Below are 27,071 nucleotides of genomic sequence, written 5' to 3'. Positions count from 1 at the left end.
GGTAAGTACTGCAGGGACTAGAATACGGCCAGGGTGATCTTCTGGACTAGTTTCGATTGCCTGGATGGGCCGGAGAGGAATTTTCCCAGATTTTTTTTCTCCCTAAATTGGCCTGGGTTTTTAATCTGGTTTTTGCCTCTCCCAGGAGATCACATGGCTCCGGTTTGGGTGGGGTGTAGATGTTTTCAGTACAAGGGGTGTCGCAGTTGTGTGAGGCGGACGGGTTGGGCTGGGTTCTCTTTGCCTTTCCGTCATTGTTCATAGGTTTATATGTAACCTTTAGGGCTGCTGACCAAGGGCCATGCAGCTCTGTGTCGGCCGGTGCGGATACGATGGGCCGAAATGGCCTCCTTCTGCGCTGTAAATTTCTATGTTTCTATGTTTATGGTAAATGAAAAGCAGTCGAATAATTGGGTATCTTTTTAAGGCTGTAAATCTTTATGTTCTTCTCCCCCAGCTTAGAGTTTTATTAAGTTGACAAGAAAGGACACATCAGCATCTCTAGGGATGCTGTAACATGGCCAACCTGTCATAAGGTACACTTGGGTAATACCAGAAAGAATCCTTCTTTGGCTAGTTCCATACACTGTGTATTTCTCAAGAATTTTCAAGTTCAAGAGATGTTGTTGAAAGTAACAGGCTCCCATCCACACATGGCAGGGGCCGACCAAATAGCCAGGTGAGCAATCTGTACAGATTTTAAAAATTAATTGGGATTCAAAATCACATGAGTCCATTTCCTATCCTCCATTTTGTTTGACATTTAAGCAATGAATGACATTGATTTTATTTTGGTCTTCTCATATGAAATAGCACCAGGGAGATTTGGTATTTTTTTTTAACAAATACAAAGCAAATCCTTAGACAGAGTTTTTGCATAGTGCACTCCATTCACTCAAGAAAGAAAATTTCAGTCCTACAATGTTATTAAGGTAATTTTGGGAGAGAACTCTAGAATATGACCGGATAGGCCCTTAAGTCGCATTCCTGGTCTGTGTTGAGTGAGCTGGCAATCCACTACAGTTGACCTCAGTGCCCTTGGGCTGCTGGAGGAAGTGGGCAGGGCCTCCTGCTTCTAATCACTACCCAATGACACTTGCTGAAAATGCAACAACAGTTGTGATGCTTCCCATGCTGAATAGCCTGTGGAAATCACTATCAAGGCTCATTCATGAATTAATCCCCACTTGGAAAAGATAGCAGAAGACAACCAGCTATCTTGGAAAGTTACCCCAGCAAGGGGCAGGGGAGATGGGGGATTGGCAATAGAACCTGCCTAGTGGAGACAATTATCACAGGAAGAGAGACATTTATTCTGAAGAGGGGTGGTGTGAAGAAGGACTAGCTATCAATACAAGGACTTTAAAGGTTAATGGCTAACTTCAGAAATAACTATGTGCAGGGTATGTAAATTAATAAAAAATAGAAGGAACCCTGCACCTAAAGCACCAAGATCAAAGTAATAAGCAATCAATCAATAACAAATAAAAAAAAGAAGTCCGACCAAAACATGGCCCGGGAAGGCAGCGGGCCGTCGATTAGGGAACCCATCTGGCCAGGAATAGGGGCAGCGCACTTCGGCCCCTCCCACACAGCCTGCAGCACACTCCACAGATTCTGGGGGCGAGGAACTACTGCGCATGTGCGCACACTCTAGCGCGCATGTGCAGAGGTCCCGGCACTGTTTTCAGCGCCGGCATCTGGCTCTGTCCCCGAATCCAGTTGCCACGCTATGCCACCATCGAGGAGAGGCTGGGGAGCGGCCAAATTCGGCCCGAAGATTTTTGGCATCCTTGGAGTTCTACAAAAGTGGCGCACCTCTGTGGCGCTAGAAATCTGCACTGGCCAAATTTGGGCCCATAGTCTCTGAAGAGACCTACAAATATAGGTTAGGCTCTTAATAGCACATAGAGGCTTATTTTAGCAGTAGGTGGGTGCAAGGGGTCTTATTTTTCCTCTGTTGTGCAAGATTTTGTTCACTCCCCAAATTGAAATCCATGATCCAGCCACACAGCTTTTGTTAAAATTGCTAAAAATTAAACAAGTGGATACCCGACCCCCATCCAATGGTTCTAAAAATATCTAACTCCTTGCTACACAAAATAAACCAATATATTTCAGTAACTGCTGTAATATTGGTGAAAGTCTTTTTTGAGACTATCTAATCATTCAGGATGTCCTTCAGCTCACAGGACAGAGGCTCCCTCGTATTAATTCCTAACATGTTCCCACTTTAGATGACTGTTCTGCATAAGCAGCACTCAAAATATCCACTGCAAGGTACTTCATTTTGCCTTTAAATCACTCACAGTAGCTCGTTCTGCAACTGGCCTCTGGCATGTGTTGTAGTATGTCACATAATTAACTGTGATTAATGCACCATTTTAAATGTCAAACAACAATAATTTCATAAGCAACACCATGTTTTAATACATTTAGAAAAGCAGGTGGCTCGCATCAATGCCTTTACATATACTGCCTGACGGAACATAAGAATGACCTGGCATGAACACACAGTCAATTAGCATGTGTAAACTGCAATGTCTTGTGGGTAATTATTTCAATCTTTTGTGCTTTCTAATTAACACATGGAAAAAGCATCCATCTACATGTAGATATTGGCTGATTCTTGGTACTACTTCTAGCTTCACTTTTATTTAAAAAATAATTTAAGAACAAGAGTTGTCACAGTCACAGTTACCCTACAAGGGTGTGTCTGTTCAGATCCAAATACTGGGTAATATGCCACTTCAGCATGTTCTTTCAATGAATTTTGTGCTCGTCATAAGGGATAAGCTTCTCGGCCTTTTGGCTAAGATCAAGTGTAGTACCGTTTCTGACCAGCCACCATGACCTCCGGGTGGTTTCTCCCTGGTCAGGAAGGTATATGCTTGCATTTTTGGAAACAGGAGGTGGGTGGGGAGGGTTGACCCATCCACCTCCACGGAGGTGTGTGGGGGACCTGACCCATCCACCTCCATGGCACGAACCTGGTATTGCAGTACTTCCAGGAACGGTGCAGTGGCTCTAGGCCTTTTGGCTAAGAGCATTGGCGCAGAGTGATCCTTGGCATGTGCAAGGTGACCTCTGGCGTTTGTGATTTGACAAAGAATTGGAACGATTGGCTACGAATTTTAAATAAATAAAAAAAAAATAAGCTTCTCGGCCTTTTGGCTAAGATCATGCGTAACTGACCTGACAGGGGAGTAACCATGACCCCAGAGTGGTTCTCCCTGGATCAGGAAGGTGGTTCTCCTATGCTTTTTGGAAATAGGTGGGTGAGGTGGCTTGACCCATCCACCTCCACGGAGGTGTGTGGGGGGCCTGACCCATCCACCTCCATGGCACGAACCTGGTATTGCAGTACTTCCAGGAACGGTGCAGTGGCTCTAGGCCTTTTGGCTAAGAGCACTGGCGCAGAGTGATCCTTGATGTGTGCAAGGTGACCTCTGGTGTTTGTGATTTGACAAAGAATTGGAAAGATTGGCTACGAATTAAAAAAAAAAATACAGAATACTATCCCATTTCAGACATCCAGTATCCCCAGAGTACTTTTAGGGCAGGTATAGGACGGTTAGAGTAAAGCCATTTCTGCTGTGCTGTAATAATGTTCCCAATAGTGCAGACCTCAGTACTCAACTGTGACCTTTTTCAATTTCCCACAACAGCTATTCAGAGCCAAATTAGGGGTAGTTTTTTGTTAGTGCTTCATATCCACTAACAGGTAATGTAAAAATCACATTGGACCCTCACAGCTATATAGAGGAGAAACTTTGAACCCGTAGGGCTGATTATAACTTGACCCGCCTGGTGGAAACTGGGCAGTGATAAAGTTAATAATGATATTCACTACCTACCACCCCATTTCTATTCTACCACTTTATATTTACTGGGGCCTTCCGTCTCCCCTCTCAGGTGGACCTAAAGGATCTCATGGCACTATTTGAAGACGACCAGTGGAATTCTCCCCGGTGTTGGCCAATATTTATCTCTCAACCTACATCACTAAAACAGATTATCTGATCATTAGCACATTACTGTTTGTGGGAGCTTGCTGTGTGCAAATTGGCTGTCTTGTTTCCTACATTATGAAAGCTATTACATTCCAAAAATTCTTCTTTGGCTGTAAAGCACTTTGGGACATCCTAAGCTCGTGAAAGACGTTATATAAATGCAACTTCTTTCTTTCTTTCAGCTGAGCTGCCTAGATCAGAATCAGACAGCAACCTCGCTACTGTAAATCAGAGTTCTCTGACCTACGTAGTTAACCGGTGCACCTGAGAAGGTCAACTGGCGCACACTCTGCCCAGATGTACCAGGTAGTGAAAAGGAAGCAGCCCCAAAATATAGTGTGGGCCGTTGCTGTCCCGGACACCCCCCTCCCAACCCCCAGAGCTAACTGCCTGCTGACCAGCTCAGTGTCCAGGCTCAGAGCCAACGAGCTGCAATGGGACGCCCTTTCAGAGCATGCAGCTCAGCAGTAGTATGATGATAGGACATGTCCCACAAAATAGACCGGGCTTCCTGCCAGCAAGAGTGGGCAATTGGCCTCCACGCTCTGTCGGTCAGCTGCCTGAGAGTTAAAATCTAAGCTCATGATCCTGGGTTAGATTCAAATTGAGATTCCAAAGGTGAAAGGTCAATGTCTAGCCTACTGTACCAGACAGTCTCCATGTCCGCAATTTTATGCTTTCATCAGGTTCACACACCAGGTGGTGTTAAATTAACAGTCCAAAATGTTCGTGGTGCTTATCTTTGTTTTCAGAAGTTTCACATTGAATGTTCACACCAGCCACATATTGGGTGAATACCCACTCCAAAATACAACTAATTTTATACCCAATGTCAAGCAATGGTGTTAGTGGTGGATGTTCTGAACTATGAACCTTCCACATTTCCACTACAAACTGACTGAATCATCTGCACAAACCTGTAGCTATTTGTAAACAGGGCTTCAGAGAGCCTGTGCAGCCAATTGTCTGAACAGAGTGTATGAATGAATTTGCTATAAAAGTGTGTGCAAATCCATTTCACAAAGGGCATCAGTCACGTTACTGCAGACAATGGAGTGTGTATGATAAGAACCACTAACATCTTTTATATCTTTACCATCTGAGCTTCAGGTTATGGAGATTACATTTCTTCAAAGCCACCGTATAGCCATTCTCCAAATCAGCAAACAATATTTCTTCCCGAGAAATGACCCAGGTTCAATGCAGGTGCTGTTTGCATTTCATTCTGTGTTTTGAATACTGATGTTGAATCTCATGCGGTTAAATGTTTGCTGCCTAAATACCCTGCTGAAATCTGTCAGGACACCATGGAGTTCTGCTGTAAATAGCAGGAGGCTTTCAAAATGGAGGAATCTGAAAACAGAATGAATTAAATATATCTGGCTATAAACATAAAGGACAAATGCCGCATCTCACGCTGGGGCAACTAATGGAATCAGTCACACAGCCCAAATTCAAAGGATGGCATTTGTCATGATAGCAGGAGTGTACACTTTAAATGGAGTCACGGTTGCCCCACTGAGGTTAGTGGTGAGTGGAGAAATCATGGAATTTACTGCAGTCTATTTTGGGACCATTACTGAAGGTACTTGTTATTAAATTTTCAAAAGCAATAGTTCTGAAGTAGAGGCCATGTGAAGATTAAAGTTTCAACTCTTCAAATACACATCCTGTTCAGAGAATATCATGGTTCACTTAGCTCAGTCACAACACACTTACACCCTTAAAGTGGCCTTTCTTGTTCTGCCCATTACTGACACAGGCTGACTTCCTCTTCAATCTATCCTCCTTCAAGAGAATCACCGCATACTTGAACAATTAGCTGGCATTGGTATCTCATTTGTGAATTCTTACCTTAACAAGCAATGCAACGCAACTCCTTGTGAATGGTAACTTTTATTACACACTATGTATCTTTGGAGTCAATTTTGTGCTAGTTTTTAAGCAAGTGCTGGTAAACTGAATACCTTTGACTTTTTTGGCCTAAATCCAACTTCAAGCCCTCCTGAGTGATGTACAACATGATAACCAGATGCAACATAAAAGTTCTCTTTACCCTTCCTCAGCAATGTCCTTTACCTCACTTAAGAAAAACACCCCCTACTGTACCAATTCGGCATTTTCATTTCCCATCCCACAACTCTTTTAGAGGAGACAAAATAAAACATTTAAATCAAGTACCCCCAATCTGGGGGGCCACTTCAAACATTTTCCAATGTTTCCCATCCCACATCCTTCTGGTCTCGGAGTGCTGTTGCCAATTTAGTGCTAATTATTACCAAATTAGGGTCAATAGTGATCATTAGTACCAGCTTTGCACAGTCGGAACGAGATCAAGACTGGCCATCCGTATTTCACTTAGGAGCCTCAGAGTCAGCAGAAGAGACTTTGGTCCAATTAGTCTAGGCTGTATGGAAACCCCACTCTCAGAGAAGATGGTGTTCAAACTCATTGCAAAAAATCCAAACCTTCATTTACATATTATACACACGCTTTGAAGCTCTATCACAGGAAATCGTCTGACAACCAACTAGGTAATCGTAGGTTTGAATTTCAGAGCTGCTCATCATCTTGAGATTGATGCCTTTTTATTGACAGTATATTTTGGCAGTTCTCACATGTTTGTTGGATGGAGGGGCCAGTTAACCAGCATGCCTTCATGCTCTGCCTGGGAGCAACATTTTTAAATCACAACCATGACAGCACATTTGTCGACCCACCAAGAACCACCCAAGAGCAGGTGTGGAGAGGTTTATAGTACTGTACTCACTGTTCTGCTCTCAAAAATGAATGATGCCGAGTGATTCAAGGCATGCTGTCTTCATTTGCCAAACTTTTTTTTGAATGCAATGCTCCTTTAATAAAGGAAATAAAATTGAAGCATTCTAGGTATTTTCTTAAAACTTTTATGTCTTTTATGACTCTCACAAACCCACTCTTTAGTGGAAACCCAGTGAGTCAACTGGCGCCGCATCCATTTCACATGACCATCCAGTTTAATCAGAAATGTAAATGCCTCTTGAAAATATATTCTAAACGCAGGACACATTTGAGGCTTTAATCGAATGCTCAGTTCACGCTGGTGAAAGAGTTAACAGGCAGTTAAAATGTGACAAGCATTACAGGCACAAAATACTGATCAAAAGACACGAGAGATGATGTGCTGGGATCACAAGTGAAACCGTTTCAGCTTCGTCAGTGTTAAACCGTATAATCTGGGCAAGCTGCATATAGCAGTAATACAATTGCACCACTAAGCAGGGCAATCTAAGCAAGAGACTAAATGTAGTAAATGACACAAGAAGTCAGTTTATTTTTTCCTACCCTTTCTTCTACTATCCATTCAGCAGGTAAACAATTAAGTATAAGATATTGTCCAGGAATCAGTCTATTTCCCTCGCTGCTGCTGCACTCGAGAGTTGATAGACAATCCCCATGTCATGGGACAATAACCACGTCTCCTAATACATTCCCACCATTATCAATTGGAGACGCCTTAGAAAAAAAGCAGGCAAGTTATTTCAGTTGAGGCCATCCGCTCTCATGACAAACTGTTCCATCTAAAGCACTAATTCAGTGCAGACCCCGACAGAGGATCTTTGATCTTCCCGCATTCAGGCAGGAATCCCTGCCTTCCCATTGCCCAGCTGCCATCCACAGCTTCCTGAGCAAATACCCTGATTATAGTCACACTGGAAAGCATGCTATCTGCTTCATACAGAAACAACATCCCCAGGGATTCAATCCCTCTACTTTCTTCCCACCTAATGACTTCAAAGAGTGGAGGAAAATGAACCGTTTAGGAATCAGTGGGGAAATATAATAGTGAAAGAGCAATGTGAGTTCATGCTCTGGACATCTCTTGCCATAGTGGTCATAGGGCTTTGTTGCAGCAACTTAGTTTTTATCTTCCTCCTGACTCCCAACAGAATAACTACTATGCAGTCAGGCAAGAAACTCATTTTTCCCCCTATAATAGAGACCATCATTATCCGGAGAGAACTTGGCTTTGCATTCTTAGGATTGTCTCTGACAAGTCTTCAGTGGGTATTTACGTGATACGTTTTTAATGTAAAAAGAATCTGACAGTTTACATAAGGGATGTGACCTCATGACTGCATGCCCTGGCTTTCTGATTTTCCAGATGGATGCAGATTAGTCTCCAACTTTCATCCTTTAACAGGAGGGGCTTTTTTTTCTGCCGTAGCAAAGCCAGTGGAAAAAGTGATCTTCGTGACTGTATAACTCACACAAAAGCGCACATCACAAATGTCTGCTAAAGTCTACCCTTCACAAAGCCCTCTTAAAAATCAACAAACAAAAGTTAATCTTGAAGTGAAAGAGTGACAGCAGAATTTAATTCAATTCGATGCTTTCCTGGAAGTTAACATGGAAATTATTCCTCCAATCTCTTCTCTCAAAAGAAAAGGTGTGAAACTATTTCACAATAATCCCTAAAATGTACCACGAAAAGAATAGCTTGAGAGATCGCTCTTAATTCTTCCCCCCCCCAAAAAAGGAAATGGTAATAGAAAGACATGGGTGGCTAATCAAAGGGGGCCACAAGGTGAACGCATACTGTGCGAGCACATTTCCCACTTTTCCTAAAGTCATAAACTGAATAATCAGATTAGAACTGAAGAGACAAAAAGAGGGGGAAATGTAAGCATCACCCACCGTTTTTAGAAGCAAGCGGTGCATTTCACCATCTCCCCACCATAAGCGATTATCTCATCGTTCACTTTATTTGTATCACTATGGCAACGCCATACAGAAGGAAATGATCCCCTGGCATCCTGGCTCACTGAAACTCCTTTCATTGCTACATACCTTAAACAAATACGTATAACATAAACTGCATTCTCATTTTCATGCAACCTTTTTTGCTGATGCAGAGCACCTGCAGCGTACAAACACTGGCAGTTAATTCTGGAGAATGATGTCATTAATAAGAATTACTGCCAGTAACATTAAACATATGACTTGTTTTAAAGCCAATGCCAAGTCTAAGGAAAGGTCACCTCAGTCCAACGCTGGCAGGTCAGAATGGCACTAATTACATTTGACCTTCAACCATTCTGAAGTAGAACTCTTTCAGAGATGTGAAAAATGATTTCAAAATAATCTTGCGTTAGCCTTGCTAAATTTAAGCAACAACAATGTCAAATAAAGTTGAAAGTCTCCTTCATGTGGAACTGGATTGAAGACTTTTCTCACGGTTGGTTGTGTTTGCGCCAGGAACTGGTTCCAAACTCAATACATTTACCCACTTAAAAACGACCAGGAGCTGATTACAGTAGGTTAGTGACCTTGGTCACTGCTTGCATAGCATGCCTGGTAAATGGACACTTGCAAGCAAGGCTGGGGGTTGCAGATCAAAGTGCTGAGGTCAGTAATAGCACAGACCTATGCTGACTGTCACTTCCTCAACTTAATGAATTCCTTGTAAACCCAATACTTGCTTTGAGTAGTCGACTGCAGTAAATTACAGAACTTTCTCTTTTTCCAAGTCTTTTCCTTTGTTCTGCTAAAACTGCTCTCACTTGGACACAGCTCCACAGGTGCTTGCAGCTCAATGGTACCTTATCCAAATTCATTAGGTGTGAGCCCAGACATTGAAAGGTGATAGACTATTCAAATGTTGGGACATTTCACTTGGCATCCATACTGTTGCCCCTGCAGAGCTCAGCTAATTAACCATTGCTGAGGGAACTAACCTGGGCCTCTCATTGTTGTGTATCTGTAAAGCATGCACTCCCATGTGCCGCCACCAGGGAGCGCATTCCCTGAAGTCCCAAGGGATCCCAGCATCCCTTGGGAGCACTGTATATAAGCCGGCCCCTAAGGCCTGTTACTCACTCTGGAATGTCTTAATAAAGGAGGTCGCTGTAACTTTAACCTCCCTGTGTGCAGTCTCATCAGTGTTAGGAACACAATAACTGGTGACGAGTATACGAATCCAACGCAAAGATGCAGCAAACTGTGGGCATCCTGGAGAAGTTCTCGGAGGGTGAGGACTGAGAAGCTAATGTCGAACGGTTAGACCAGTACTTTGTAGCCAACGAGCTGGACAGAGAAGGAAGCGCTGCAAAAAGGAGAGGTCCTCCTCACGGTCTGCGGAGCACCGACCTACAGCCTCATGAAGAATCTTCTTCATGAAAAACCCACAGATAAGTCGTATGAGGAGCTATGTACACTGGTTCGGGAGCATCTTAACCCGAGGGAGAACGTGCTGATGGCGAGGTATCGGTTCTACACGTGCCAGCGATCTGAAGGTCAGGAAGTGGCGAACTACGTCGCCGAGCTAAGGCGACTTGCAGGACAATGTGAGTTTGATGGCTACCTGGAGCAGATGCTCAGAGACTTTTTTGTACTGGGCATTGGCCACGAGACCATCCTACGAAAACTTTTGACTGTAGAGACACCGACCCTCAGTAAGGCCATTGCGATAGCACAGGCATTTATGTTCACCAGTGATAACACCAAACAAATCTCTCAGCACACAAGTGCTAGCAATGTTCATAAATTAACTGGAACTGTGTTTGCGAGCAGAAATGTACAGGGCAGAACCCACAAGTCTGCAACCTCCAGCAGGCCTCAGGTGACCCAGATGACTCAGAGTCCCCAACAAAGGATGAATGCAAGGCAATTCACACCCTGTTGGCGCTGTGGAGGCTTCCATTCAGCCTATTCATGTCGCTTCAAAGGGTATGTTTGCAAGAGCTGTGAAACAATGGGACACCTCCAACGAGCTTGCAGACGAGCTGCAAGCTCTGCAAAACCTGCTAACCACCACGTGGCAGAGGAAGATCGGTCCATGGTGGATCAAAGCAATTTCGAGCCTCAGAGAGAGGAGGCAGATGCTGAAGTACACGGGATGCACACATTTTCGACGAAATGTCCACCTATAATGCTAAACGTAAAATTGAATGGCTTACCCATAGCCATGGAACTTGAAACTGGTGCTAGCCAATCCATCGTGAGTAAAAAGATGTTTGAGAGACTGTGGTGCAACAAGGCACTCAGACCAGCCCTGAGCCCCATCCACTCGAAACTGAGAATGTACACCAAAGAGCTTATCACTGTCCTGGGCAGCGCCATGATCAAGGTCACCTATGAGGGCACGGTGCATGAACTGCCACTCTGGATTGTCCCGGGTGATGGAAGGAGCTGGCTGGGCAAAATCCGCTGGAACTGGGATGACATCTGAGCGCTATCACATGTCGATGAGGCCTCATGTACCCAGGTTCTTAACAAATTTCCTTCCCTTTTTGAGCCAGTCATTGGAAACTTTTCCAGGGCGAAGGTGCGGATCCACTTGGTCCCAGAGGCACGACCCATTCACCACAAGGCGCGAGCAGTACCTCACGTGATGAGGGAGAGTGGAAATCGAGCTGGACAGGCTGCAACGCGAGGGCATTGTCTCCCCAGTGGAATTCAGCGACTGGGCCAGCCCGATTGTTCCAGTACTCAAAAGTGATGGCACGGTCAGGATTTGCGGCAATTATAAAGTAAGTATTAATAGTTTCTCGCTACAGGACCAATACCCGCTACCTAAGGCAGATGACCTATTTGCGATGCTGGCAGGAGGCAAGACGTTCACCAAGCTCGACCTGACTTCGGCCTACATGACGCAGGAGCTGGAGGAGTCTTTGAAGGGCCTCACCTGCATCAACACGCACAAGGGACTGTTCATCTACAACGGATGCCCGTTTGGAATTCAGTCGGCTGCAGCGATCTTTCAGAGAAACGTGGAGAGCCTACTCAAGTCGGTAACACGCACGGTGGTTTTTCAAGATGACATATTGGTCACGGGTCGGGACACCGTCGAGCACTTACAAAACCTGGAGGAGATCCTCCAGCGACTGGATCGCGTAGGGCTGTGGCTGAAGAGGTCGAAATGCATCTTCATGGCAACAGAAGGAGTTTTTGGGGAGAAAGATCGCGGCGGATGGCATTCGGCCCACAGACGCCAAGACAGAGGCTATCAGGATCACTCCCAGGCCACAGAACGTCACGGAGCTGCGGTCGTTCCTGGGACTCCTCAAATATTTTGGTAATTTCCTACCGGGGTTAAGCACCCTCTGAGAGCCCCTACATGTGTTATTGCGTAAAGGTGAGAACTGGGTATGGGGAAAAAAAAAAAAGTAATTGCTTTTGAGAAAGCCAGAAACATTTCATGCTCCAACAAGCTGCTTGTATTGTATAACCCGTGTAAAAAGACTTGTGCTAGCATGTGATGCATCGTCGTACGGAGTCGGGTGTGTATTACAACAAGCTAACATTGCGGGGAAGTTGCAACCTGTCGCCTGTGCTTCCAGGAGCTTGTCTAAGGCTGGGAGGGCCCACAGCATGATTGAGAAAGAGGCATTAACGTTTGTGTTCGGGGTAAAGAAAATGCATCAGTATCTGTTTGGCCTCAAATTTGAGCTGGAAACCAATCACAAGTCCCTCCTATTCCTGTTCGCTGAAAACAAGGGAATAAATAATAATGCCTCAGCCCTCATACAAAGGTGGGCACTCGCGCTATTGGCATATAACTATACCATCCGCCACAGGCCAGGCACCGAGAACTGTGCAGATGCTCTCAGTCGGCTACTATTGCCCATCACGGGGGTGGAAATGGCGCAGCCTGCAAACTTGTTGATGGTGGCGCAGCCTGCAGATTTGTTGATGGTCATGGAAGCGTTTGAAAATGATAAATCACCTGTCACGGCCCACCAGCTTAGGACTTGGACCAGCCAAGATTCTCTGCTGTCCCTGGTAAAAAAACTGTGTACTGCATGGGAGCTGGGCCAGCATCCCCGTTGAAATGCAAGAGCTAATCAAGCCGTTCCAGCGATGAAAGGACGAGCTGTCCATTCAGGCAGACTGCCTGTTGTGTACCCAAAAAGGGCAGGGAGACGTTCATCTCTGATCTCCACAGCACACACCCGGGTATAGTAATGATGAAAGCGATAGCCAAATCCCACGTGTGGTAGCCCAGTATCGACTTTGACTTAGAGTCCTGTATAGGACAATGCGGCATATGTGCTCAGTTGAGCAACGCGCCCAGAGAGGCACCACTAAGTTTGTGGTCCTGGCCCTCCAGACCATGGTCGAGGATCCATGTCGACTATGCGAGCCCGTTTCTCGGTAAAATGTCCCTGGTGGTGGTGGATGCTTTTTCAAAATGGATTGAATGTGAAATAATGTCAGGAAGCACAGCCACCATTGAAAGCTTAAGGGCCATGTTTGCCACCCACGGCCTGCCTGACATACTGGTCAGTGACAATGGGCCATGTTTCACCAGTGCCGAATTTAAAGAATTCATAACCCGCAATGGGATCAAACATGTCACCTCGGCCCCGTTTAAACCAGCCTCTCCAATGGGCAAGCAGAGCGGGCTGTACAAACAATCAAACAGAGCCTTAAACGAGTCACAGAAGGCTCACTCCAAACCCGCCTGATCAGGGTGCTGCTCAGCTACCGCACAAGACCCCACTCGCTCACAGGGGTGCCCCCGGCTGAGCTACTCATGAAAAGGACACTTAAAACCAGACTCTCGCTGGTTCACCCCAACCTGCATGATCAGGTAGAGAGCAGGCGGCAGCAACAAAATGTAAACGATGGTCGCGCCACTGTATCACGGGAAATTCATCTGTATGATCCTGTGTATGTGCTAAACTATGGACATGGTCCCAAGTGGATCGCGGGCACGGTGATGGCTAAAGAAGGGAGTAGGGTTTTTGTTGTCAAACTAGACAATGGACAAATTTACAGAAAGCACCTGCACCAAACGAGGCTGCAGTTCACAGGCTGCCCTAAACAACCCACAGCAGACACCACCTTTTTCGAGCCCACAACACACACCCAAAGGATCAACGACACCACGCCGGACCAGGAAATCGAACCCATCATGCCCAACAGCCCAGCAAGGCCAGGTTCACCCAGCAGCCCTGCAGGGCCAACAACACAGCGAGGGCACAGCCAAGACACCAGAACAGACATTTGTACCGAGGCAGTCCACCAGGGAAAGAAAGGCTCCCGACCGCCTCACCTTGTAAATAGTTTCCACTTTGACTTTGGGGGGGGGGAAATGAAGTTGTGTATCTGTAAAACATGCACTCCCATGTTCCGCCACCAGGGAGCGCATCCCCTGAAGTCCCAAGGGATCCCAGCATCCCTTGGGAGCACTGTATATAAGCCGGCCCCTAAGGCCTGTTCCTCACTCTGGTGTCTTAATAAAGACTGAGGTCACTGTTACTTTAACCTCCCTGTGTGCAGTCTCATCTGTATTAGGAACACAATACTCATGATCTGGATGGCTTCAACCCATATGGGCTGTGGCTCAGTGGGTAGCACTCTCGCTTCTGAGTCAAAAGGTTGTGGGTTCAAGTCCCACTCGAGAAACTTGAGCACGCTGCACTCTCAGAGATGCCGTCTTTTGGGTGCGATGATAAACCGAGGCCCGGTCCGCCCCCTCAGGTGGACGTAAAAGATCCCATGGCACTATTTTGAAGAAACATACAAAATAGGTGCAGGAGTAGGCCATTCGGCCCTTCGAGCCTGCACCACCATTCAATGAGTTCATGGCTGAACATGCAACTTCAGTACCCCATTCCTGCTTTCTCGCCATACCCCTTGATCCCCCTAGTAGTAAGGACTACATCTAACTCCTTTTTGAATATATTTAGTGAATTGGCCTCAACAACTTTCTGTGGTAGAGAATCGCTGTGATGGCCAACATGCCATTTGCGTTCTTAACCGCCTGCTGTACCTGCATGCCAACCTTCAATGACTGATGTACCATGACACCCAGGTCTCGTTGCACCTCCCCTTTTCCTAATCTGTCACCATTCAGATAATAGCCTGTCGCTCTGTTTTTACAACCAAAGTGGATAACCTCACATTTATCCACATTATACTTCATCTGCCATGCATTTGCCCACTCACCTAACCTATCCAAGTCACTCTGCAGCCTCATAGCATCCTCCTCGCAGCTCACACTGCCACCCAACTTAGTGTCATCCACAAATTTGGAGATACTACATTTAATCCCCTCGTCCAAATCATTAATGTACAATGTAAACAGCTGGGGCCCCAGCACAGAACCTTGCGGTACCCCACTAGTCACTGTCTGAAAAGTACCCATTTACTCCTACTCTTTGCTTCCTGTCTGCCAACCAATTCTCAATCCACGTCAGCACACTACCCCCAATCCCATGTGCTTTAACTTTGCACATTAATTTCTTGTTTGGGACCTTGTTGAAAGCCTTCTGAAAGTCCAAATACACCACATCAACTGGTTCTCCCTTGTCCACTCTACTGGAAACATCCTCAAAAAATTCCAGAAGATTTGTCAAGCATGATTTCTCTTTCACAAACTTGGACGTATCATGTCACCTCTTTCCAAATGCTGGAAGAAGCGCAGGGGAGCTATCCCTGGTGTCCTGGCCGATATTTATCCCTCAATCACATAACAAAAACAGATTACCTGGTCATTATCACATTGCTGTTTGTGGGAGATTGCTGTGTGCAAGTTGGCTGCCGCGTTTCCCACATTACAACAATGATTACACTCCAAAAGTACTTCATTGGCTTTGTGACATCCGGTGGTCGTGAAAGGCGCTATATAAAGGCCAGTCTTTCTTTCTTTTTTCCACATGAGGCAGTGTGTTGATTCACTAAACCATCAACGGAGCTTGCATTCACTTTACTGATATGAGCCATATAGTTCGCTCATCGCAGAAAAAAGGGCAATACTTTTAATGCGAAGAATAATACAGACAGTGGGGGGTACAATTGCTTTCCTGCACTGTACCATCGGCATTACCAAAACTGTGCTGCCTTCTGAATGGTTGTACCGTTTTTCGTAAAAATTTTGCGAGTCTGGTTCAGACCCATTTTCTGAAAACCATGTTAACCTGTTATTAATGTCCATACAGGACTGTCAACTAGGGTTTGTTGTCCAGTTCTGAAATATCAAAATTACTGAGTGCTCCCTCCCCTCCCTCCCTCCCCCTAAAAGAAAATCAAACCATCCAGTGTGAAACCAGATGAGTAGCCATCCTACAGTCAACATACAAGAAACGCCAGGACTCAGATTTATCTCCACAAAAGAGCGAAACACATTGCAAAACCATTTAAACAAACAAGCAGAGCAGTGTTTTCTTTTAAGAGTCACATGAATGGAAATAGTTTATGTTTTAAAACCACAACGGGTGAGTGCCACTCCCAATAACTGAAACTTGGCAGGCCTGGTGTACGGCCTGAGCATTCACAGTTGATCCTTGCAGCACTCTTTCAGAGCATTATCAAGAAAAGCATATCTGAGGTGTACGTACTTATTACTACACCGGTCAATTTTCAGAAATATATCTGCTGTCGTTAATCAAGGATCATTCTGTGAATTAAATGGAAATAAGACCAGTCTTGCAGCTCTAGAACTCAGTAGGAAGTATAGAAGTGTACAGATGTTACAGATTAAAAGCAGAAACTGAAAAGCTTCAATAGTGCATTGTTATTGGGACTCTCTCACTTATAAGCCAGGTTTTCTTATATGTACAAAGTTACCTGGTTGGCATCTTTTCAAATCAAGTCAACTGCCATGTTTTTAAACAATGCAATACTTCAAAAGCTTAAAGAGTTATAGGAGCTTACACATGAAGATGATATAGCAAAATCTCTTGATAAATAGGCAGGCCACAGGTTTGGGCTTGTTAATTCTCACATAATGCGGTAGATCTTGAATTTGTGCAATAGTGTAAAACGGATGATGCACTAGAAATAAAAATCAGGAGAGATGTACAAAGGGCTGCGACTCGCTATCACCCGTTTTACACTAGCGCACAAAGTCAAGATCTACCCCAGTGAGTTTCTGAGCTCAGCCGGGTTATATGGGAGAGGTACTAAGTGAAAACAAAGTAGAGTGCTCTTTTCCTGAAGATAGATGAAAATCCCACTATGCTATGAGCAGTCCTTACAACTCATGGCCACCTTCTAGGAGCTGCTTTAGGACTGGCACTGAAAGCGGTTGCCTCCCTGCTCACTTATCTGATGAATGACACAAGGCCTGAAGAACGAGAAAAATGTAAAATATATTGTTGAGTATTGATGAATGATTTGTTTTGGAAGTCAAAATCTCCCTTCCTCTAATAATGTTGCTAGTAATAAATGAAGATTTTTGAAGTGATGACACTTGCAAATCCCCTTCCTCAGCAGAATGACAGCTGCTAGTTTGACGATTCAGTTCCGAGCCAGAGTTAACACTCTTGCGGAGACTTACTTGTTCTTAATGTATATTTTTGCATAAAAGGTTATGCTGATCATGGTTAAGGATGGGTGTATTGAGGAATGGAACAAACTTTTCCCAACTTTGATCTCCAGTGTTGCAGCATGGACCAGATGAGGCATATAACTCCATTTACTCTTCCTGGGAATTTTCATCAAGCCCATGCTCTGTACAATATCCCCATCTATAGCAGTATGCATTTTTCCATTTCCCAAATCATCTTTATGGCCTCTCTAAGACTGCAATTTGGTATGAGCAATCATGTGCTGTTTCATGCATCTACTAGGAATTGGGCCTCGACTGCCCAAACTCATTTCATCCAAGACTGCTGCAGCTATCAGAGAGGGGAGACATTCAACCCATCAGTCCAGCTGGATTCCAGCCCACGTTCCAGAGGTATAAGGACCACGTGCTAACTTACCACATGTGAGTAACTTTAAATTAACTGTTCAGAGAGAACAAATAATGATTCACACCACAATCCACAATAAAGAATTACCTCGGCTCTTTCTAGCTAAATTTCAGATCATATTGTGCTCCCTGTAAACACTCCAAAAATGTCAATGAATTTGAGCTCAGGTATGATTCATTTCCCATCCAGTCACATTAATTTTATATTATATAAAGTGGTCTTAGGTTAATGGCACTCAATTAGAGACACATGGTACATACTTTTGGGGAGATTGGCACTGTAAGGGTTAAATGGCAGAATCTGTGCAGCTTTACACCAATACGCAATAAGGCTATGGCTTCTTCCCATTTTATTCCCCTCCCAGCCTCTCCTGAAGGCGTTGATCCATACAGGGGTACAGCTCGTTCAAACAGCCTAGTGCGGAACCAGGCTATTTGACCATTTTTGAGGAAATTAAAGCTATACTGCAACAGCCAGAGTCTCAGAATAACTGGAGTATAGAGTCATATTCATGGAGGCCTGACAGGAGGGGATGACAGATTCAGCTTCGTTCACATTTCAGATGCCAAGGTAGTTAAGGCAAAATTGTTTTTGGCCACCTGCTGGCTGGGAAATAAGTGAAAAGTAACACTTACTCATTTACAGGGATTCCTCCCTGTGTATTCAGAAAATAAACAACTTGCTGAGAGATAGATTGGCTTCTAGTCACCAGACTAACAGCAGCAGGATCTGCGGTGCCAAGGATCAGCAGGCAACCACCAAGCAGAAGAAAGCCAAATGAAAGCCAGACAACTGCTTTAGCCAGACAATACATGATGTGTCAAGGAAAACAAAACACTTAGAATTTGCTTCTTCAATAGCTTGAGGACCAAGAAAGTCTAAAAAATATCAGGGTGAAAAATATTGGAACAGTGTGTGAAGATAATTGGAGGATAATTTAGTTGTTCAGAAGAAGGTTTAAAGAAGACATGAATATATTTGCATATGCATTGGGAGTCAGACTTTTAAACGTTTTTATTGAGGATAAAGGAACACCTGAAGTATCTCCACCAAAGACATTTCAAATCAATTTATTACAAATATATGATTCCAAACCCACACACAAATATCACTTCCCTTCTCTTTAATGTTACCACCCAGTTTTGGGCAAGAATCCAGTTTTTGAGTGGGTTTGTCTGGGACTTTTTCAAGTCAAAACAAGCCGCAAAAATTATTTCAAATAACTCTCTTTCACTTACTTCTCTGTATGATGATACGGAAAGACTATTTATTAAGGTCTCGAAGAATTTACGTTAACAGCAAAGCAAAGCTGAGGCTAAACCACAATTCTATCTCTTCTCTGGCTTGACCCCTGCCTTTACCCACTCCCTGTTTGATTTTGTAATTGGCAAAAAACGATGACCCTATTCCTTGCTTTAATTCAGAGTTTCCTCAGTTAAAATGGTGTGTGATCAGATTTTCTTATGGTCACTTTCATCATATTTCAAATCTGCTTTAAATCTTAACCCCAAGAGGAAGAATTCCATCCTTTTGGTACAATGGCTGCTGTGACTAGGTGGGGTAAATAATGGATGAATCCCAGATGGACAGAGTGTAGCAGGAGAATAGAGAAGTCAGAAACACACACCACTGACAGGAAGAAACATTTCAGAGGCAAAAAAAGACTGATCAAAGGGAGGGAATATGTCTTTAATTTTCCCCTAACTCAGTCTTTACTGAACTACGCCCGAAAAGTTCAAGGTGGGATTTTCTTTCCATTAAGGTGTTTCTATACTGGCTCTTTAGGATGCCCTTTGCTCTCTTTTATAATGTGTTACAGATTGTTGCTTGTTTTCATTTGAAAGGCTGGTCAGAGCCTTCTATTAGAGCCTTGTTTATTGTTTGCATTGGTAATTGCCATTAATGCTGGAAGCGGGTTAAAGAATTTTTGTCAGATATATTTCTATAGTCAGACATTTAGTACTTGTTTGATTTAGACATTCTCGATTATGTCATTTTAATGAGTGGATATCCAAATGGCTGGACAAGGTTGTCTTGAAAATGTTTCTTTTAAATCTCAGAAATTTATACCAGTTTAAAGTGTTTTTCTTTTCTTACAGAACTCTCTTACATCAGTACATAACTTACATTGAAAAGTTAACATAATTAACATCTTGTCAACCAATATGTTTATTGGAAGCAAACAGTGGGCTGGGAATCCGGTGCTTTGTGCTGTGAATGCAGGTGGTCATTTTAAGCAGCTTCTCGTGAGAGAAGCCATTGATCCACAGAAAGAAAATTATAATTCAATTCAAATTAACTGCTGATCTGACAGTGCTCCCAACAATATTAGTCAGTCTCTTCCAGATGTAAAAAAAAAACACCCGCTCCGTAGAGTCCAACATGGCGCCAGACACCAGGCCCACTGTGATCTTTCTCAATGTGTTTGAGGAATTTAATCTGGGAAAGTTATATTTGAAAATCGTACGGTTTAATTTCTTCAAAGACAACATTGAAACAATCATGGACAACTCGGCTGTCACCAAGCTGTTGCCTTGCCCAGATTGGGTGATTCCTTAAGGCGTGGTCTCAGTGGGGAAGCCAAGCTTGACAGTTCAGGTAGGAGGTAGGTCTACAACAAGGTAGCCTTGATTCTCTGGCCCGTGGTCCTGTGGAGTGGCAACACAGGATTACCCCTTTAGGTCAACAATATTTTTTTCACTGTCTTCATATAAACGAGTTGCACTATATAAATAAAAATTGTTGTTTTCCATTTTAAGGTCTCCTCATACCGACACCATTGTCCAGGCATCCCACTGCATAGGTAACTTGCTCTGAACCCTCTCTTAATGCCGGTCTAGATCCAGACATTATTGTTTGACAGGGGTCAGCACCTTTGTTAAAATAGCAAAGGAATTTCACGCAACGGTGCTAAAGCATTTATTACTAAATCTGCAAAGCCCAATTTCAGTCCCTAAGACTTGTACGAGTATGGCTGCACTAGTTTAAAGTAGATAATCTGTTCTTGCGGACACCTGGTCAAGATGTTGACCAGCAATGGCCATGTACTATGGGCTGCAGACTGTTGGCTTCCTAACCAGGTGAGCATGAGTTTTGCTCCAGAAACCATCTGCTATTACAATTGTGTAAGATCGATTTAGGAGCAAAGCTCATGCTCACCTGGTTAGGAAGCCAACAGTCTGCAGCTTATGGTACAGGACCATTGCTGATCAACTCTTCTGATGCCCTATTATCAGCACTCGGTGTGTAGATGATGTTTACAGTGTCCTATACTGGGTGGGACAATGACTCCATTGTCGTGTTTTTTATTATTTTTTTTAAATTGGGGTCAAAGTATGGTAGGCTGCCTCTGGCGTAAATTATGAACTGGAAAGACTCCTCAAACATGGAACATCAGCCACCCTATTTGGAATCAACTTGCGAGCGTTCAGCAATGGTGTAAATTGAGCCTCTACATCCCCGGGCTACACTGCTTAATCCTTTTTTAGTACTTTTTGCATAGGAGTACGCAACTTCCTTCCACAAAACAGCACTGAGCTAACGGCCGCAATCTGCAGAATCTGGTCAAGAGCTGAATTATAGCGCTTTAACGTTGCTGCTTTGGGTTCAAGAAAGCATTGTGATGTCAGCTCCAAGTATCATTTTTCACCACTTACATCTCACCAGCTGTATTCTCAATCAAATGCCAGGCAGAACCGGAGCCCAGTGAATCCAGATTTATTCACAAAACCCACAGAAAAGTGGGTCTCTGCTGCTTCCAGAATAAGGTAAACTGTCACCTTTCATGTGTTCAAGTGCAGCCAACAGTGGGAGAACATTGCGGGCCCTGTCCGCTGCACTATTATAACATAAAAACACTTTTAACGGTGCTCGGCTACTGCACTCAACCTTAATCAGGAATATATCCCCAATTCATGTCACAGCCAGCTCATGTTAAACTGACTTTATTGTCACAAACTGCAGTGTTCTGCATTTCTTGCATGGAACCCAAGCCGTAGTCCTCCTGCATAATAGAAGTCATTGTAAATTCCAGCCTTTGCCATTACCGCCCTGAAAACAATTGGCCAGGAGGCTAAAAAATGAAATGGCTGTGCTTATGCCAGTGTGCTATCACTGTGGTGCATTTTTCTTTAATGTTATGGTCATTAAAACTTGGTAAAAAATATGAATTTATTTCTGTATATATTATTGGAGTTCTTCCTGTCTGCTGCATTCATTGAATGTTGATTTTTTTTCCCCGTTTTCTCACCTCGACCCCATGCTGGCTGACAGTATAAATGGCTCCCCCTCCTCGGTACTGTACACGGCTCTGCTTTCACCTACCATCCTCCACGCACTGTAGACCCTATGCCCCTCTGTCCCAGCACCTCCCCAACCTCCTTTAATATCCTCTTTAAAACCCACCTCTTTGGGCCATTTTTAATCTCTCCTTCTTTGGCTTGGTGTCCATTTTTACTTGCATCTCCATGAAATGCATTGGGACATTTTGCTATGTTAAAAGTGTTATATAAAAGCAAGTTGTTGCTGAAACCAGGGACTTGTGCTACCATACAATTCCACAGATGTCAACAATCCAACAGTGCCTCGTCTGTTTGAGGCCCCTTTGTAAAATGGGCCTGTCTTGAACACAGCCGGTGCGGAGCGGCTGCATTCAGGAAAACGTGGTCCACCTGTAGCGTAACTAGCTATCCTTAAAGTGTCCGCTGGAGGCCGCCACCTGAAAGGTATGTCTTTTTAAAATACTGGATGTGGAGCCGGGATGTGCAGCAGTGCTCCTCCTGTCTCCACTGCAGTGCCGGAGACTATTGCTGGCCCCCTCCTGGTCACTTCCCCCACCTCCAGCAGGTGTCTACAGCTCACCAGTCTCATGTAAATGAGGCCCGAAGCCCAATATCAGGTGGGCCTTGGGCCAATCCTTTCCAGTGCAGAGATTGTTCCCTATGCAAGATTTTCAATTCTTATAAATGACTTTGCCAGATAAATTGATTTTGTTGCCCAACTGTTCGGGGAAGATGAAGTCTTGAAGGAGACATCATTAAAACACAATATTTTAAAGAGCCATTAACTGAGAGTTATTACTTAAAAGAAATAAGAACATAAAAACTGAAATAATATTATACAAACTCAATAAAAAGACAATACCTAACAGAAGAATAAGAGGCATAAATTATGCAGAAACAGGATTTACCACAGTAGAGATATGGCCCAGTAGTTGTAAGAATGTTATCTACTGAATTTTAAAAGCAGGATATTGAAGGGTAATATGAAAAAGAACAAAATGTTTTCCAGCACTTACAGACTTGCGGAATACTAAACACACTTAATAAGGAGGGAAGATGGTACAATTAACTCTTATAAAGAAACTGACTCAGCAGATATGAGTGTTTCCCAACAGGCCCAAAAGTAGATATAGCGGCTGGCTCAGTAGAATGTTTAATACTATATTCAGAAAGTAACACCATTTTAGCAAGCATCCTGGTGCTGTGAATCTACTGAGCAGCATGGTTCATTTGAAATGAAGAAACCTTTAGGATTTCATAGAGCTGCCCCCAGCAGAATACGGTCACCTACTCCACAGCAGTAGAGTTATGGGTGATTTTGTTTTAGAGTGGAGGTAATTAGAAGCTTTGAAGAAGACTTCTTAAATGGGGCACAGAACAGTATTTAAAAAAGATCCAAAAGAATATCCAGGGACATGGCAGCACTGCAGAGCAATAGGAAGCTGGTTCACCCCTTGAATTCCCCACATGGCGCTGAGCCTCGAGCAGGAAGGTGGGGGTTAAAATCAGCCATTAACACTAACAGAAATACCAAGGAGTTAATTTTAAAACTCCAAATAGATAAAAGACCACTCACTTCAAAACTGGCTGTGTTACTTTCATTTTTTATTTTAAGGTCACAGTTTTTGCAAGACCGCTCGTAAATAAGGATTGGAGCCGAGTTCTGCAGCACCACACGCAATCGCATTACCATACTTTTAGATACCTGAAATTTTATGACAGGACTGTAATTAATCAGGATGGAGCTCTATGAGTGGGTGTATCCCAATTTCCTCAGCTCTCAGTAAATCTAGATTGAAATCGCTTGGTAAAAACACTTTGTTTGTAGTCTGAATTTCTAGAATTGTTCATCCCAAACAACATGCATGCTGCCAGTTACATGATTTTTTTTGTAGAAACTAGCTTAGGGTTGGTGGCTGGTTCTTTATCAGTCACAGAGCATAAGTTCACTGCTCGACTGATTGGGAATTTGAGAAATATGCCAGTGATGGGTAAGCAGAGAGGTCACCCTACCCCCTGTCGCACAGGCACCTTCAACTTATATTTTTTCAAATTGTGATCTTGATAAAAACGAGATTAAAAAAAAAATTGACACTCCATTATCATTTTAAAGATATTGGTGTTCAACCACACAGTCCAAGAAAAGACAGATTGATTGATTGCGCCTGACTCCAACGCTCTGGTGATCGCTGTCTCTTAACTCAATCAAGATGCAAACCTCGTCATTTCCACAACTGCGACCATTTCAGTCTCTGGCAACATCAGAAAAGTAAATATATAATTCAAAGTGGCTCAAATGATAAATGCAGCGATGTAACTGAATTTTGATCCCAGGTCTGTGCTAAGCTAGCTGTTCTCAGCCAGGTTGGCAGTACGGGTCCACCGATTAGCCTCAGCAACCCCGAGTTAAGGAAGGGGAAATTATCAAGGCTCCTCCAAGTTTGGACATATAGCGAAAACAGGTGCAGGTTTGGCTGTGGTCAAATAGGCTGCCAACCCTCACTATCTAAGGTCATACATGAACAATGACAATTTGAGTGAATAGTAGAGACTAACCATCACCTATGGAGTCACACCAAAACACTAGGGGCTAGACTTTCCATTATCATCACTATCGGCCAAAACTGGGCGACATTTCCGGCGGGGTTAGTGGTTGTTTTATTTTTCAGGATCGCCGGAATAGCGCCCATTTTAAAAACCGCTAGTTTCGCCTTTTTAATTTGGCCGATAGCCATAGCGATGAGAATTAGGCGATAGCGATGTATTCAATCGTGCAAGGCCAGCGTCATTAGCAATGGCCATTCTGTGCATGCGTAGGTTTTTTTTTCAGGCAATTAATTTTTCCCATGATTCAGGAGGTCAGGGGTCATCTGCGCATGCTCAGAAGACAAAGGGAGGGAGAGAGAGCGCGCGCATTTTGTCTGAGCAGAAAGGTTGTGTCAAGGCTAGCAAAAAGAAAAAACGGATACTTCATTCAAAAATGGAGATGGATTATGAGGTGTCGGGAGAGTGTTATGTTGATGAGGTGGCAGATGTGAGGGAGGAAGAGAGTGATTTGGCGGAGGCTGGAAGGATGAGAGCTAAACATTTTTCAGATGAAGAAAACACAGCCCATGTCCACGAGGTGGAGACTCAGTGGGGCCAATTAACCCGGGGCAGTCGTGGGAAGCAACCCTCCCTCCCTCATATACCAAAGAATCTGGGCAGAGATCACCAAAATTGTTTCATCGGCGGCCCACGATGTTAGAGAGCCAAACCAGTGCTGCAAGCACTGGAATGACCTGGTTGGGTCTGCAAGAGTAAGTATTAAATTATTAAATTTACATTTGTAATGATGCACTGACTCATTAATTAAAATGTAAATCTGCCATATTGAAATTAAGCTGGGTAATCTTGGTGTCACGCATTAGTTCCAAACCACGATCTTATTAAACTTATTCTCTGAACATAGATATAACCATGCATTAATTGCATACAAGACGTATTAGCATTTAACGTTAACGATGAATAGCATGGGCGATGACTAATTGTGGATTATAATGTGTGTGTTCTCGAATAGTATATAGTAATATCTGTAATAGTACCTCGGCAATTAGCTTATGCCATGCTCTTATCACCTTTGCAGAAGAAGATATCTAAGAATCGGGCCGAGTACAGGCAGACAGGAGGAGGGCCTGCTGATTTGTACCTACTCACCGACCTTGAGGAGCGGGCCTCAGCCCTTGTCGGGGCGCATAATTGTCCAGCCAACCGTGGTGATGCTGATCATGTTGTTGCGCCATGTGACTAATGTATAAACCATTGGTAATTTAAAGCCATGAGTATATCATCATCACAGGCAGTCCCGCGGAAGCGAGGAAGACTTGCTTCCACTCTTTAAAAAAAAAAGGAGAGTCCTTAGGTGGCTGAACATTCCAATACGAGAACCACAGTCCCCGTCACAGGTGGGACAGATAGTCATTGAGGGAAAGGGTGGGTGGGACTGGTTTGCCGCACACTCTTTCCACTGCCTGCGTTTGATTTCTGCATGCTCTCAGCGATGAGACTCGAGGTGCTCGGCGCCCTCCCGGATGCACTTCCTCCACTTAGGGCGGTCTTGGGCCAGGGACTCCCAGGTGTCAGTGGGGATGTTGCACCTTATCAGGGAGGCTTTGAGGGTGCCCTTGTATAATATATAAATGATGTAATGTTATGTATTTAATGATGGGATCATGAAATCTCATTGCAATGCCATGCAGCTTCTGTACTCACATGTTAATTATATGTGATGTCTGTCGGTGATATTTATTGCAGTAGTGTTGCTCCTCATACAGATGCCTGCGCAGCGTAAGCATTCTCATGTTACCCTGGCCTCCCCTTCTCTTCTACTAACCTCAATTATGCTTTCCCAAGCGCAACATAGGAACGTGGAGGCTCCTGGAGTATCACCTCTTCTGCTATGGGTCGTGCTGACCACAGAAGAGACAACCGAGGAGGATGATGAGCCTCAACCATGCTGCTCAGCGCGGTTTGAGTCGGCAACTCAAGAGTCTAATGTACCTGTGGCCACGTCCTCATCGACTGATGAAGTAGCGGGGCCAGGTGACTTGCAGCAGGGTACTCAGAGTGGCCCAGCGGAGGTTGGTTCAGCGAGGTAGGCATGCGCAGCGACAGGCGGATGTCAACGTGGACATGGTCTCAGTGTCGAGGGCGAGCGTCGACATTGGTTGGGAGCTCCTCCAGGCGACGGGTGGGTTGACCGGTATCATTGCCACACTCTCTGCGGGTATTTCGGAGAACATGGCGCAGATGGTTGCGGCAATGCAGAGAATGGCCGATTCCGTCAATGCCATGCGGCAGACGGTGGTCTCGGGATACAGCACTGCACCCCAAGGTGCCGTACCGCCTATGCCGACAGATGCAAGTCAGGAGGAAGCAGTTGCTTCTTTGGAAACATCTTCTCCAGCTTCCCAAGATTTGGCTCTGCCACCGTCACCCACCACCCATCCCCCCAGCAGCAGTGCTCGAGGTGCCCTGCTGCAAGACGGCTTGCTGTCGATGCGGGTAGAAGGGGGAGCGTTAGTGGGAAAGGTGGGGGGGGAGCTAAGACCTGG

The 27,071-nt window shown here is 44.3% G+C and overlaps 1 protein-coding gene and 2 pseudogenes across 5 annotated transcripts in view; 2 read left to right on the top strand and 1 right to left on the bottom strand.

Annotated features, from left to right (window-relative positions):
• efna5b (ephrin-A5b) overlaps positions 1-27,071 on the bottom strand; it is a 271,647-nt gene that overhangs the window by 171,048 nt on the left and 73,528 nt on the right. The window lies entirely within an intron of this gene.
• On the top strand, positions 2,793-3,027 carry LOC139278850 (U2 spliceosomal RNA; annotated as a pseudogene).
• LOC139279918 (U2 spliceosomal RNA) lies at positions 3,155-3,389 on the top strand (annotated as a pseudogene).

This window comes from Pristiophorus japonicus, chromosome 1 (assembly GCF_044704955.1).
Source record: "Pristiophorus japonicus isolate sPriJap1 chromosome 1, sPriJap1.hap1, whole genome shotgun sequence".
NCBI classification, from domain to species: domain Eukaryota; kingdom Metazoa; phylum Chordata; class Chondrichthyes; family Pristiophoridae; genus Pristiophorus; species Pristiophorus japonicus.
This window is presented reverse-complemented; position numbering and strand designations above follow the sequence as displayed.